Raw genomic sequence first — 16,203 nt, forward strand, 5'->3', positions numbered from 1 at the left:
CAGCTTTCTAAAACACATTTGGCTTTAGCAACTCCAGCCAATTGAAATGCAACCTCTAGCTTTGAATTAGAAATGCAAGCAATCTAGCAAAGAAGGGCTACCATTTTTAAAGGCTAGCATGAAGTAGGAACTTCTTCTTGTTAGCCACTTCAGTGGTAACACTTCAAAGAAAAGGAGGGAAATATCTCTGCTTATTTTCCTTATTCTCTTTCCTCTATGCTAATATGGCACAGACACAGTAAAACCCGAAAGCTTCAGTACCAGCTAATTCACTTGCCACAGCTGCAGCTGCTCTGAAAAAGGTCCCAGAATTGCACAAACCCACATTCAACTCCATTACTGAATCTCAAGAGGCTAGCAATGTCTGTTTGAAGTTGCTGCTCTCGAGGGAGTAGACACAATTCGCTGTCCCTCCAAACTGAACCTGAACAGGTCCCATTCAGACCCAGCAGAAGGAAATGTCTTTATAGAAATGCCCATCATTGGTGTCTGCATGAGTCTCACACTTGGAATGTCGGGTATGAGCCATTTTGGCACTGGATTCCAGATTCTGAGAACAGGAGAGGCAGATTAGGGAACACTGGCAGCAGAACCAAGTACAAGAACCATCGATCTTCCTCCAGGAAAAAAATGAACAAGCTCAACAAACTACCCAAATGAGAATATCAGGTCCAAAAGAGCAATGCTCCTTTCACAAAAGAGGTCCAATTGCCATGTTAGAGGCCAGGGCTCCCTTCCTGACTCTGGCGCGAAGCCACAGGATGCAGCCCCTGGACCTTGTACCTGTAACCATCCTTGTCTCTCCTCCAGGAAAACAGAGAGCCCTTAAACCACAAAATCTAAAGCAGTATACCATCACCTGCTGCAGAGAATATTCCTTTAGGCTAATTGGTTACAAGAAGCTTCATTAAGGAGTGTTAATCAACCTCCCAACATTTAGAATTCAGCAAATGAAAGGCTAGACTAAGGAAAGACAGCAGACAGGTAGATATTAATTCATACATTATCACTACTTAAATATTAACATTCCATTGTGGGATGCCTTCTCAGGGGAGACACGCCTGACACCCGGGATACTCAGTTTCTGGCACCAGTTTAAGCTTCTCATTTGCCTAAACATTTTGGTGATGGTTTTAATTAGACTGCAAATGGCTAGTTTGGGGGCTGAAAGTATTGCTTTTTACACTGTGTCTTTTAGATCGTTTTTATCATTACCCACATGAGAATAAGTGTCCAAAATAACATTTTTAAAAGAGCAGGCAATTCATTTTTATATAAGAAGCCAGCAGTGAGTCTGCCTTACCACTTTGTACGAGAAGATTGCATGTGGCTTTCTCAAATAGTCCGATCTGTTTCCAAGTATGGAGTCTCTGTTTTGCCAGTCTAAGCCTGCTGGCTGGAACAGATGAGAAAGGTAAAGGGACCCCTGACTGTTAGGTCCAGTCGTGGACAACTCTGGGGTTGCGGCACTGATCTCGCTCTATAGGCCGAGGGAGCCTGCGTACAGCTTCCGGGTCATGTGGCCAGCATGACTAAGCAGCTTCTGGGGAACCAGAGCAGCACACAGAAATGTCGTTTACCTTCCCACTGGAGCAGTACCTATTTATCTACTTGCACTGGTGTGCTTTCAAACTGCTAGGTTGGCAGGAGCAGGGACCGAGCAACGGGAGCTCACCCCGTTGCAGGGAGACGAACCGCTGACCTTCTGATCGGCAAGTCCTAGGCTCTGTGGTTTAACCCACAGCACCACCAGTGTCCCTGGAACTGATGAGAGCTGTAGTCCAAAACTTCTGGAGGGCTTCAGGTTGGGAAAAAGCTGGTCTAAAAGGTACAATTAACAGGTAAGGCTCCGTTAACTCTTTTTCCTCCTCGGTGTTTTCTTGCCCCATTGATGCAGAGCCCCAAACTAGACTATGGTAGAAACATGTGATTCATTTTGGGAGTTCTTTCTTGAACATCAAAGCAGCCTTTGTGGAAACAATGGCAAAGCAACGATGGCTGAGCTACCACTGAGAGCCAGGAGCCTTCGGTGCCTCTAAATGCAGTTTGCGCTTTCAAGCACAATAGCTGGTTTGTGTCCAAATATCTGATAACAACCAGCCCTTTTCTCCACAGGAGGCTCTGGCTTGTTTTACTAAGTTTTCCTCCAGCCGAGACTCCAGAAAACCTTGTGTCTCCGTAAGGCGGGACTCCCAACAAGATAATTACTGCTCTGTTTCAATACGGAAGGCATCCCAGATGGATTTCTGATGCAACGGCATTTAAAAGGAAAAAATGCTTTAAAATGCAGTTAAAACATAAGACGCTAGGATGCTCCACTTTCTTAGGACCCAGCTCCATGGCTGGGGGGCGGGAAGGGGCCACAGCCTTCAATCACCCCCGTCTCCGATGTGGTCCCCCATCCAAAGATGCCGCTTGGAAGCAGTTCCCACCCTGCCATGGGCTGTATGAACTGGGCCCCATTCATGTGCTCCTCATGGGAGCCAGGATTCTGTTTGTGTGGTGCATAACCAGTGCAAGCTGGCACCATCTCATGCAAGGCGGGTGCCCCATAGGGAGGCCTCCTAGGCAGTGGCCTCATTTGCACAATTACACACACTCAACTCATTCACTTGCTACTCTACCATCCCTATCAAAACCCAATTATAAACAGGGGTGCTTCTCTCTCCCCCCCCCCCAGCCGCTTTCTGTGTCATGTATGCCTTCCTTCTTGGATGCTTTTGCCGCCCTCCCAGCATTATTACAGTCCTTGCTTCCTTAATTATCATTCCATTCTCTGGGAAACTGGCCTCCGACCAGAGTCTCCTTTTTAACTCATTCCTCCGGGCAGTCAGATGTTTAAATATGCAGCCAAGGCTGCGTTAAGCACAAAGAGACCCAAGCAAAAATGACATCACCCGGGGGGCTCAGGCCTGCGGAAGCCGCTGCTGCATCCAACCCCAGCAGCAACTGCTTCCCCACCCCTGAAACTCCCAGTGTACTCCTGGGGGCCAACCCTGAAGAAGAATCCCTTGGAAGCAACACTCTTCCCCTGCCAATGAAAAGCCTGCAAGGGAAAAAGAGTTGCAGCTGAACCCTGGACGGCGGCTGGCAGTCAGCATCACCAACCCTAAGCTGGGTGGACCAATGGTCTGGCAGTGCCTAAGGCTGTTGCTTCCTCTGTTCCACTGTGGGCTGGGGGTTGTGTATGGTCTGCCTGGGTGAGTTCATGTGTGCTTTAGGTGTGGTGAGTGGGTTTGTGTGTGCGCCTGCAAATGGCATGCAACCCTCAGAACATGGCCCACCTTCAATGCAGGCTTTGGGCCAGAGAAGGTTAGTCCCACCCAGACTTGACCCTGGACCTGCCTCCTTCATACGTGATGGCTTCCTCGTCACACTTTGCCATCTGTCTTTGTCCTCTCCAGTTCTATCCAATAGTTCTCCATCCACTTTCATTTCAAATCTTCCCAGGTCACATTCTACACAGAGCCATACACCATACATACATATGCACATATATATAATAAGTAAATTTATTCTCCTCATCCATGGGTCTTCCTTTTATAAAATGTCAGTTATATCAGTGTTTCCCAATCCGTAGGTCACAACCAGCAAAAAGGTTCTGGGCTTTATAAGCAGCAAACACAGTGCTTTTTTCTGGGGGGACACAGGAGGACGCAAACCCTAAACATTTCGTGAATCTAAGTTTGGCCTCATTGAGGGGCAGTATTTCAATATGAGTAGGAAAATGAGAGTACCCCTAAAAAATATTTTTTAGGAAAAAAAGCATAGAGCAAACCCAAAATAAATATTGCTTGTCACCCTAAACTGCTTTGATGAATACCTTTCAACTTTTTGTTACGTTAGTATTTTATAATACTGTTTTGACACTTGTAACTGAAAGTCAGAAAGGTTTACATTTTAACACTTTGGGAACTGCCCTGATCCAGTGATGGGCCACCACAAGGTGTTCACAAAGAAATCACCCTCAGTGACCACCACAGCTCACCTCCAATGTGCATCAGATTTCCAACCATCACTCAAAACACCTCCCTGCACAAGCACCTTGTGGCAAACCATTACTGTATCTGCTGCCAAGGTTAGTCAATAGTTAATCCAGGGGTGATTTGAAGTTCATTATATTTGCTCTTGTAGCCGTGCGTTTTTAGAATAATTTTTTATAGCTTATTAAGTACAATCCTGCAATCAGATGGTTCTTACATTCCCATGAACAAAACCAAATAACTCTGTAAGTGCTATAAATAGTCCAACAAACTCCACTTTAATAAGTGTTAAACAGATTTTTTGCCAGGTTGCCTCAAGTAATGTTAGAGAATGGACAAAGTTGCAGTTAAAATACATGAAACTGACAGCTGCCAAAGGCCTGTGGTCCAAACCCCATGTGACAATAAACCAATGGGTCACCAAAATAATGGGTCACCATATTAAGCATTGTGGGTAACTTGTGGGTTACCATACCAAAAGGGTCAGGAACCACTGTGTTATGCCAAATTTATCTTGCACCCAAGTCTTCCATCCATTATTTTGCTTCCCAGTTAGTTTGGCGCTGTGGTCTAAACCACAGAGCCTAGGGCTTGCTGATCAGAAGGTCGGTGGTTCGAATCCCCGCAACAGGGAGAGCTCCCGTTGCTCGGTCCCTGCTCCTGCCAACCTAACAGTTCGAAAGCATGTCAAAGTGCATGTAGATAAATAAGTACCGCTCCGGCGGGAAGGTAAACAGTGTTTCCGTGTGCTGCTCTGGTTCACCAGAAGCGGCTTAGTCATGCTGGCCACATGACCCAGAAAAACTGTCTGCGGACAAATGCCGGCTCCCTCGGCCAGCAAAGTGAGATGAGTGCCACAACCCCAGAGTCGTTTGCGACTGGACTTAACTGTCAGGAGTCCTTTACCTTTATCTAGTTTGTTAGTTTGTTGTTGGTCTTCCTCCATTATCTGCCACTTAACTTCACTTTCTGAATTGCATCCACTGTAAACACAGAACCGGAGACAAAGCTCACCTGACAAGCCTCTGTGCGCATTTTGGCTTTTGGTTCAGCTTCCTGTTTTCTTTTAACAATGTACGTATTCTTCTTCTGTCATCATAGCCTGCTCCTGTCAATAAATGCTCTGTAACTTAGTTGGCTAGGGCTGATGCAAGAGGGCACCAGGTTGGCAAAGGCTGTGACCGTATTTCTGAAGTGTGGCTTAATCTATTTATTAACAACCCTGTCAATTTTTGCCTAATTTTGAGGGAGAGGTACTAACAGGTGTATTTTTAAGTCTCTGCCTGCTTGCTTTAGGAGTTGAGCTGGGATTTTCTATATCCCTGCTTGTTCATTTTTCAGTTTTTCTAATGCTGACTGATTCCTATCAAAGAATGCACAGCAGGTGTCTTCTCTGTGTCACATTTTACCTATTTTTCTTTTCTGCTCATTGTCTGAAAGCTTTTTTACTGAATAGTTTCTTTAAATATTGCTACCATTATATTTCTTGTAAATTGTGCCATCTTCAGCCAAATTAGAAATTATTCAAGGAAGTCAGAATGGTAGTGGTAAGAGGACCCGTAATTTGTCTAGTTGCTGAAAGCTTTTTTAAATATTTCTCATTGTCTGTTCAATTTTGTAAGTGTGTAGATGTAGTTGTTGAGAATCTTATTTCATCCTTGAGCTTGATAAGGCCTTTCTGGAGCCCTATTTTGTTGCAATGTATGGCATTTTGTATTATATTCTGTTGTTTTAATCTGCTGTTCACTACTTTGGGGAGCTTTGGACTGAAAAGCAGCATATTGCAGTCATAATGGTATTTCTCAACGACTCTCCTCTTATTCCGATTGGTTAGTTCTGGGCTATTATGTCAATGGAACCTGGGTCATTTGTGAGATTTTAATGTTGCTAATAATATCATCATCGTGAATAATAGTGATACTTAGCATGGAAACAGTACTTTTGAGTGTTCAAAGTATTTAACATACATCATATCTTCATGTGACCATTAACAACAACTGTATAAAGAAACAAAATAAAAAAATTCCTTCCAGTAGCACCTTAGACACCAACTAAGTTTGTTATTGGTATGAGCTTTTGTGTGCATGCACACTTCTTCAGAAAGTTAACACTATCCTATATTGCAGATCTGGAGGGAGGGAGGGTGTGTTAAGGCTTAAGGCATGGGTAGGCAACCTAAGGCCCGGGGGCCAGATCCGGCCCAATCGCCTTCTCAATTCAGCCTGCGGACGGTCCAGGAATCAGCAGGTTTTTACATGAGCAGAATGTGTCCTTTTATTTAAAATGCATCTCTGGATTATTTGTGGGACATAGGAATCCGTTCATTTCCCCCCCCCCAAAAAAAAAAATATATAGTCCGGCCCCCCACAAGGTCTGAGGGACAGTGAACCAGCCCCCTGCTGAAAAAGTTTGCTGACCCCTGGGCTTAAGGCTAGCTGGGGAGTGTATAGAGCAGCCCTAGGCAAACTCCGGCCCTCCAGATGTTTGGGACTACAATTCCCATCATCCCTAGATAACAGGACCAGTGGTCAGGGGTGATGGGAATTGTAGTCCGAAACATCTGGAGGGCCGGAGTTTGCCTATGCCTGGTATAGAGGAGTTGACATTCAAACTAAAGACCTTGTTTGCATTTCTGTCTTTTAGTTACCGCTGTTGCTTACAACCTGGAAAATCCTGACAACTTACATGAGCAGTTTGTAAATATTTATACTGAAGGCAAATTATCTCCAGTTTTTATGGTAAAGTAAATTTTAACCAATAAACATTCCATTCCTGCTAGAGTAGAATAAACTCTTACTTCCAGGAATAACGCAACAACCCTTTCCTTGCAGGTTCTAAGGGCTTCCCTCTGAGTCACGGCCGGCATACAGATCCCCAGAACATCAGGAGAATCAGGAAACTGCTCCAAACTGCTGGGCAAAGCCCTGCAGGCCACCTTTAGCCAACCCAGGCATACAATGCGGGGTTTACTTAGAGGAGGGTGGTTGCAAGCATGAAGCATGCAGACAAACAAGCCTTTGAAGAAAGTCAACTTCCGCTGTCCCACTTTGTTTGTTTTCCGCTCTAAAATTTGCCAGAAGAGCCTTTGGACTTTCAATGCAACACTATCCATCAAAAGCAAAATCTCGCCGACACGCTGGGTCCACAGTTCAGTGCCTACAAGCCGTTGGTCAGCGAGAGGCAGTCACCTCCCCCCCCCACCTGCACCAGGCTTAGCTCAGAAGATACAAAATAAAGAATCAGACAGATTGCTGGGGGGGGGGGGGTGTGCCAGCAGCTTTCTGAGCTCCGGTCTAGCCAAAGAGCTCAATTATCTGTGCATCACTTCAGGGCCTGACAGAGGTGTGTTGTTTTCCACAAGCCGGGGGGGGGGGAGCTGGGAGGGATAGGTTCAGTTCACCACAGGGTAGTTTTTTGACCCTTTCCCCCCCCACCTCCCCTTTTCCTGTTTTGAACTCTTCCCCCCAACCCAGCTGCTAACAGCCACTGGGGGAATGAAGCAAGACATATAGCTTGTTAACTGGGGAAAATGGCAGAGTGAAAGGGTTCACCTCCTCCAGCGTCAGTCCTACCATTGGGTAGGGTGAGCCTGTGGCCTCAGGCAGCAGGTACTGCTTGGAGAGTGGCAGAACCCCAACCCTTCTGGGTTCCCTAAGGCAGCCTCCTCACCTCAGATATTGTGGTGAATAAAAGCTTCACCTGTCCGTCTGGTAGGATTCTGCATGTGGGATGGGGTGAGCCCCATGTGCTCCTCCACTGGCCCTGGATTCCACACACACCCCCCCCCCCCGCTCAGGTGATCTCGTCTGCTGGGAGAGGACAACAGCTTCTTTCAAGTCAAAAGATCCTATAAACCAGCCTTTCTCAACCTGTGGGTCTCCAGATGTTGTTGAACTACAACTCCCATCACCCCTAGCTGGCAAGGCCAGAGCTCAGGGATGATGGGAGTTGTAGTCCAACAACATCTGGGGACCCACAGGTTGACAGGCACCTATTTTTCATGGTGCAAAGTTTGAAAGAATTCTCATGAAAATCTATACATATCCCTACCTATCACAGAGAAGAGTTTCAGCCTTCCAAGCAGGAGGATCATTTTCTATCTGTGGGGATAATTCCTTTGAGGGAGCACAGAGTTCCTTCTCTGAGGCTCAGATCCTAGATTGCCGCTATTAGTGGCGCCCCAAAGCAACCCACTGGGCCAGGCAGCCTCCATCCCATCTCTGCTCTTCCTCATCCTGGGGCAAACTCTGCAATCTTCCAGTTAGCAAATATTAATGACCGTATTTTGCATTTTTGTTGCATTTCTGGAGGGTTCAGAGCCCTTTGTCCCAGCAACATGTACACTTGTCTCTGAATGACTTCCAAACCTCATCTGAGGCAGTTCACACACTCGAGAGCGCTGGGGTTTTTGAGGAGGGTAGGGATTGCCAGCACCAATAAAGAGGCAGGAGCTCCCGGGGCTCTGCAGGAGGGTGAATTTCCGTGCCTTTCAAACTTCTGTTCTCCAAGGGCACTTTTGGCTCCCAGCAGCTGTTGGGTAAACAACTCTTGCAGTACAGCAAAGGGGCCAGAGGGAGGGATCCAAAAGGAGGGCTTCCTGGAGCAGGCAAGTCGCTGCGCCCTTGGAGCAGCTCCACAAACAATTCACCTTCATGCATGACAACCCTCCAGCCAAGCTAACTTTTTTTGTGGGGGGAGCTTTCTATTCCATACTCTGGTAAGGAAGAGGTGGAATCAAAGAGGAAGAGAAGAATAGCATAGCATAGCATAGCATAGCATAGCATTGGGTGTAAGCCCACCTCCCACCAAAGCAGCACCTGCTCCAAACCATCTGTACCTGATGCAGGTAAGTAGGAGTCAAGGTGACAACCATCAAGCTGGAATACCCTTCCCCACAAAGGTGCTAGCAGAAGTGAACCAAAGAAATTGAGCGTGTCGACAGCTCCCTTTCTGGAAAAGATGGGTATTTTCAAATAATCAGAATGAATATTTATCATCTTCTTTACCCACAGAGAGCAGCACCCGCACCTCATGACAGCCCTCTGGGACAGGTCAAGTCACCAAGGGCTTGATTCCCACTTGTACAAGAACCACAATTTATTCTTGTTGCCATTAATGAGAGGGAAACAGAAGGAAAGAAGGGGAGGTGTTATAAAAGTTATCAGTTATCAGTTCTGTGGGCAGACACTGGACGCTCCTGATTTGATTCACTGGTAAGCATCATATTCCAGACCACAGAAGAGGTCATCTAGCTACTTGAGGCACCCTCCACCCCTTCCAGGTGATAGATTAAATTTGCATTTAATGTGGAAATTTCAGATTCTTTAAATAGGAGACACGGGGATCTCCTGAGCAGGATTGGGATTACGGTGTGCAGATAGATGGAGTGAAACTTTTCCCTATTTTTCTGCCAAATATCTCTCTCTCTCTCTCTCTCTCTCTCTCTCACACACACACACACACACACACACCTAGCCCCAAGACAGAAGCCTCTACTGAAGCCCAAACAAACTTTTCCTCGGAATTTTGGAAGGAGAAAGAGGCAATCGTTGGGATACCCTCCAGACCCCAGCTGTAATCTAAGCCTATTGCAGAGTTTGGTTTTGTTCCAGGGTCCTTTCGGACTCTGGTCTCCTCCAAGGTTCCAGCAGGGCTGCAAGAGGCCCAGCTGGAAAACCAATGACTGACCCCTGAGTCACTGTAGTGCCTGACTACCTAGAGAAAAACCTGGAGATGGAAACATCTGTGCTCTGACATTACTTCCATGTGGGAGAGACAATGGAGAAGCAGCCAAGAGTGGCTCACAGTGAAAGTTGGACAGAACAGGCTCTCCAGGAGAGGGGGCAAGGGTCACAGGTACAAAACAATGGCACAAGGAAAAGTTTCCCCAACTACAACTACCAGCTTTTTCTTTTTTCCTTTTGCAAGGGGTGAGCCAAAGTTTTCTTCTTGTTTCCCTTCTGCGTTACATTCACCCAGACCTCCCTCCCAGCCTGGCCCCCATTTCTCAGCACACAGGACATGCCAGAGTACAAGTGTGAATTAAAAACAAACTTTGCACTCATTATTTCTGGTGCCATCCTCCAGGAGCTCCCACTTGACCAGCCCTCCCCCACACCTCCAGAGTGTCTCAGGAACTTGGAGATCTTGATGGATCTTCTACAGTGCAGGTGCATACATCCAGTAGCTCACAAAAAGCCAACATTGCAATAATTAAATGAATTTAGAAGCCACGGAGATGGCGCAGCTGTCCCTGCTTTTGCAGCAAACACCGGAGCTTGAAGGAATAACGCTTTAACACGCTAATGTGTAGTAAGGTTTCAGCTACTTGTCAAAGTTTAACATTAATGTTAAATGTTAATGCTGGGTTAGCAAATCAACACACACACACACACACCCCACCCACAACAAGCCACACATTTCTGCAATCAAGCATGTTGTGCCCAGTTTTTATAAACTTTCTGCACTAGCTCAGCCTAGTTCTATGGCCTTTTCAGCCCAAACCCTAAGGAAGGTGGAGAACAGTTCTTCTCATGCTAGACTAAGATGGAAAGAAAGTGCCCTCCAATTCTCTGACAAGCAGCAACAGAGGGCTTGCCAGAGGAGCACCTCCTGACAGCCTAGGTAAAGGTAAAGGGAACCCTGACCATTAGGTCCAATTGCGGACAACTCTGGGATTGCGGCGCTCATCTCACTTTAATGACCAAGGGAGCCAGAGTTTGTCCACAGACAGCTTCCAGGTCATGTGGCCAGCATGACTAAGTCGCTTCTGGTGAACCAGAGCAGCGTAAGAAAACGCTGTTTACTTTCTACTTGTCGCAGGGATTCGAACCACCGACCTTCTGATCAGCAAGCCCAAGAGGCTCAGTGGTTTAGACCGTAGCGCCACCCGCATGGTCTAAATCCACTACAAGCAGCAACAGAGGGCTTGCCAGGGGAGCAGCTCCTGACAGCCTAACCCACAGCAATTTAATTCTTTGCAAGTCTCAATTTTTGCTGCTCAAAGTCAACACACACACACACACACACACAGAGACTTTTCTCCTTTTCTCAGACAAAGGATGGTCAGGATTTGCTCCCCAAAGCCCTATGCATGTTTTTACAGGAGTTCTGAAAGAGATGCTTCCCTTTCCATCTGCTACCCTAACACTGTGATAATGACAGGTCAGTTCAAACCCTGCCAACATTTCCATCCTGAGACCCCAAAATGTCCGGCCTTTTCCAACATCAGGTGGCTTAACTGCAGCCCTTTCTCACATGTGAGGTTTACTTCAAAGGTTGCTTATCAAACAAGCATACATTAAAGAAATCAAAACTCCAGGAGAAACAACATAGCTATATCTGCTTTTCCACAAGCAAATGTGGGCAAAAGTTTCCACCTTACATTGTTCTATGATCAGGGAGAGGGAAGATGAGCCAAGGCCAGAGAGAGACCCACTGGGCTCAAGACACACAACCCTGTGAAATTCTGCGGGTGGGTGATCTTGGGTGAGTTGCTGTTTTTCAGCCTATCCTACCTTACAGGGTTGTTGTGAAGATATAATGGGTGCTGTGGGTGGGTGTGGGGAACCTGTAAGCTCCTTGCAGAAAAGCATAGTAATGTAGTAGAAGAAATAAAGTAAAATATACCAGAACCTGTTTTTTCTGAAGCAGGAATGGGGAACTTTTATCCAGCTGGATTGCTTTATGGGGAACCTTCTGGCAGCTGCAATTTGGCAGGACCAGATAGCAATGGACGTAACTCTTTCTTTCTTGCAAGAGGCCACATTCCAGCCATGCAAAAGTGTGTTTTTGCTACGCACTCTCTCTCTCTCTCCTCTGGGTCCAGGCAAGCAAGTGGTATTACCATAAATCAAGAAAACATTTCAGCCAGGCAAAATGACTTAAGGAAGGTGCAAAGCAGTGCTAGAGACTAGTGTGAGGGGCATGGCCTGAGGAAGGTGTCTGAGAGGTGAAGGTGTTGGGGGGGCTGGGAGAGCTGCATTCACCCCGAAACCTGAAATACCCCCTCCTCACACCAGCTGCACAGCCTCCAGGTAAACCAGCAAATCCAGAAAGAACCACGGACTTGTTTTATGTGTCGCAAAATAGCCTTAGAGATCACTGCACTCATCATCGCCTCACAGCTGAACAAGAAATGCTTCTGGTTACAATGGAAAAGCAAACACAAACATGTCCTGAATCCTAGCCTTACACATTCATTCATTCATTCATTTGCATGCATAACATGCATCTCAACCCAATATGAGTTATTCAGACAAAAGAGACATTAATGGTGGTGTCAAAATCACATCAGGAAAATAAAGTTTCCTTCCTTTTTCCCAGTGTGCCCAACCCAAAACAGTCCCACGTCTACTGCCAGAGCCAGCACAGCGGACAGGAGTCCTGTTCTTTCCACACGCAGCCCCAAGACATTTTAGTCTCCAGTCTCAACTTTTAACCCACCCCTTGCCACCTCCAAGTTCTAGCCTCACAGTATGCAAACACCAGAAGGTCCCTCTGCAGTTGATGCAAGACAAAAATAGGGCTGGGGACCTTGTCTCCTCCCAAGTGCGCAGACATCAGCATGAGGAAACCATACAATTCACTCTGTTCTCAGACCCCTTGCTTCAAATAGGACCATTTGGCATATTCTCCAAAAATTTAAACTGACAATCAGCACAAAGAGCAGTACTGTAGTAACATTATTTAAATTAAAAGGAGAACAAGCCACAGAAGTATAGGCAACTTTAAAAGGGAAACAGGGCACACACACACAAAAGAAATGTCCTGGCCAATCTCCACTCAGGAGTCTGGACATATTACTGATTTTTTATTTTTCAAATGTTTATGTCACTGTTTGGCTGAAGAGGATGGCGCAGATGAGAATCAAGACTGAAACTTACCACAGAGCCAGTAAGCCATTAAAAACCTCAACAAAGCAACAATAAAAATGCATAATCTTAAAGTCAGCAGCTGGAGACTAACACCAGCAAACTCTTTAGCAGCCCTCCAAAGCCTTAGGAAGAGAAAGGCAGTTTTACTCTCTTTCAGTGGCTTCAGCCCTGCCCTGGAATTCCTCCCCAAGGAGACTTCCGGCAGAGTAGACATGTAAGGGGTTGTACAGTCAAAGACCCAAGAGACTGCCCAGATGGGAAGGCACCAACATCAAGGAGTCCTGCTCAAGACTGTGCCAAACAGAACTGGGAAGAACATTCAGAGTTGCAGGGCCTCCTCAGCACTCACGTTACCAGAAAGGATGCTCTCCGCATTACACAGATCCTACAGATTGCATTCAGCCCAATATGTCTACAGCTCAAGAGTCAGCCTAAGATATTTTTCTGTCTGAGATGCCATGCCTTGGTCCGTGCAGCACAGTCATGGCAGCAGCTCTCCAGGGTTCCAGAAGGGCAACATCCCCAGCCCTACCTGGATTTAACCTGGGGCCTTCTGCACTGCTGAGCTAAGGCAGTCCTTTCCCGATACAGCTACTGCTCAGAATGAAATGAGTGACGTTTCCCCAAAGCCTGGGACAAAGCAGTCCCACAACAGACAAGGAAAAAGGACAGGGAGGTTTAAGCCTGCTGTCCTAGGCTGATGTTGCAACAAGGGAAGAGGGTGGGCAGATGGTTCTAGCAGCCCATCATGAAAAGTCAGGAACAGAGTGGTGGAAAAACAGCAGTGAAAACTTGAACAGTGTGGATGGTGAACATGCTGCTAACCTGAACCTGTTTGGTTCTTTATTCGCCTCCCTCCCTCTGCTGTCAAGTCAACAATGGGAACAGCGCTTAAGCAACACGCTTAACAGGAAGGTCGCTTCCAGACAACTTCTTTGCACAAAGTTTGTGAGTATTTATTGAGCGTTTATTCTGATTTGTTTGAGAAGAAGTTTGACAATGTCGTGCCAAGAAAATGTTATCCCAAACTTTCTAGTGCATCGCTATCCTTATTGTAATAAGTCTGATTTGGGAGAGAATAGAGCTTGTTGTGCAATAACTCCAAATTTAATAGTGCATGTATTTGGCAATATTCGATTGAATCCCACCCCAAAATAGTGACTCTCTGAGAGCTCCCAAAGTTGTTTAAGAAATTTAATTTTACCTTCCCTACCAGCTACAGATGTGTGGCCCATCATTAAACTGTCTACCTCTCTGCTTATCCCAGATGACATCAGCAGACATTGTGCAAAAACTGAAGTACTCTGTGACACATCAATCACCCCAGAACCAACGCACTGGCTTATCATCCCTGGCTCTACAGATGGCCAGAGGAGCAGACATACCATCAGGGAAAGAGCCTCTTTATAGAGGACACACCTTTCAATGGTCTGAGGGGAGCGAGAGATTCCAACAAGAATTTTTAAAAATAGAAAATAAGAATGGGACTATTGGGGAAAATATCATCGATTGTAGCAAACCAAGCGTCAGCTGATGCTGCTCCACATGTCTCCAAACAGATCAGGGTTCAGCAACATTTTTGGACCAGTGGGCACATTTCAAATTTTGAGAACGTGCTGTGGGCGCCAGTCATAAAATGGCTGTCATTGGTGCATGGTATAACACAACATGGTTGCCATAGGGCAGCCAAGCATAACACAAAATTAGACAGTGGAGTCATGGTGGAGCTTTCCCTATAACTGTATTTTGTTACTAGAAACGGTTTAATCAGCTGAATTTACGTTAAAGGCACAAAAACTCTTCCCCTCAGTGCCAACCCTAAACCAAAGCTTAGGCTGCCCCATTAAACACAAGGAGACTTACTTCTCAGTAGAGAGGTGCAGTATACTATTTTACTGTACAGTGAATTCTTAATGAGTGCCTGGTCTTTCGCTCCTGCACAGCAGGAGTCCTCTTTGCAAAGTTTTCACATCCACCCACACTTATTGTGCAGTAGTAACATTTGCAGAAAATAACTTCTAGGGACTACGCTTCCATACGCTTCAGGTTACACATGCTTCAGGTTACAGACTCCGCTAACCCAGAAATAGTCCTTCAGGTTAAGAACTTTGCTTCAGGATGAGAACAGAAATCGGGCTCCCACAGCGCGGCAGCAGTGGGAGGCCCCATTAGCTAAAGTGGTGCTTCAGGTTAAGAACAGTTTCAGGTTAAGTACGGACCTCCGAAACGAATTAAGTACTTAACCCGAGGTACCACTGTATCTGATCTCAGATGAACTCACCACAAGGAAAGAAGTATCCTGATTGCTAAGGACAAACTACAGAGGTTCCAAAGACTAGAAAATAAGATAGAAGCAGGAAAAAATAAAGGGAAGGGCAAATAATGAAAGATTATTGTGTCCAGTGAATTCACTGAAGAGTGTGGAGGAGAGAAGCCCTTCTTGAACAGTATAGGATCCTAACCCACCCTAAGCTTCTCTCCTTCTTTTCCTCCTCCAGTGTCACCGGCCTCCTGCTGCTCCTGGGTTACAGAAGCCCCTAAAATCCATGGGCTGTAACGGACAAATTTCAGAGAAGCAGAACAGCCTAATGGGCGCAAGAGCATGATTCCCCACTCACTTTGCCCAATGCTGAGATGTCCAAACAGCATCCATTCATGTATAAAATGAAAAATCAATAAAAACTGTTTGTTTTTAACAGCATCCATTCGTTGGGAGGCACTTGAGGACCACTGAAGGAAAGCAGCATTGCCACAAGGCCTGATCCTTGAGGATTTTGGGAGACAGTCTGACCCTCAGGGCACAGTGGGAATGTAAGAAGAGCCTGCTGGATCAGGCCATCTAGTGCAGCGTCCTGCCCTCCCAGTTGCCAACCAGATGTTTGTGGCAAGTGCCCAAACAGGCCAGGAGGGCAACAGCAACTCTTCCCACTTGTGGATCCTGGTAACTGGCATTACTAAGAGAGGCACACCAAAGCCGCCTGGGCCAGCAGCTGCTGATAGCCTTGCCCTCAACAAATCTGCCTAAACCCCTTTGAAAGTCATCCAAGCTGAGGCCCATCCCTGCCCCACGTGGGAGCGGGGACCATAGCTCAACTATGCACCAATCCACGCCAGCCTTCCCCAACTTGGGGGAGCGACCAGATGTTGCTGGACTCCTTTGGCTGTGCTAGCTGGGGCAGGTGGGAGTTGGAGTCCGGCAACATCTGGAGGCTGATCTACCCTAATTTATTTAGCTGCCATGCCTCATAATTGTAGTAATTCTGCCCTTCCTGCTGGTAGGCAGTGAAATCCTAAAGTGGCGTTTATTCTGACAAGGCAAGAGAGGAGGGAGAAAGGCCAGGTGG

The 16,203-nt window shown here is 46.4% G+C and overlaps 1 protein-coding gene across 8 annotated transcripts in view; it reads right to left on the reverse strand.

Annotated features, from left to right (window-relative positions):
* CGNL1 (cingulin like 1) overlaps window positions 1–16,203 on the reverse strand; it is an 89,232-nt gene that overhangs the window by 59,593 nt on the left and 13,436 nt on the right. Inside the window, exon 1 of one of the 8 annotated variants that reach the window (XM_083412984.1) lies at window positions 6,781–6,970. The exons of 6 other annotated variants lie outside the window; for them this stretch is intronic. The gene's annotated coding sequence lies outside the window, so the exon portion shown is untranslated. Of the gene's footprint in view, window positions 1–6,780; window positions 6,971–16,203 lie in introns of those variants that run through there. One more of the 8 variants, XM_083412978.1, reaches the window with a different exon arrangement.

The sequence above is a fragment of the Podarcis tiliguerta genome (genome assembly GCF_965153285.1).
Source record: "Podarcis tiliguerta genome assembly, chromosome: 14".
In the NCBI taxonomy this organism is placed as follows: domain Eukaryota; kingdom Metazoa; phylum Chordata; class Lepidosauria; order Squamata; family Lacertidae; genus Podarcis; species Podarcis tiliguerta.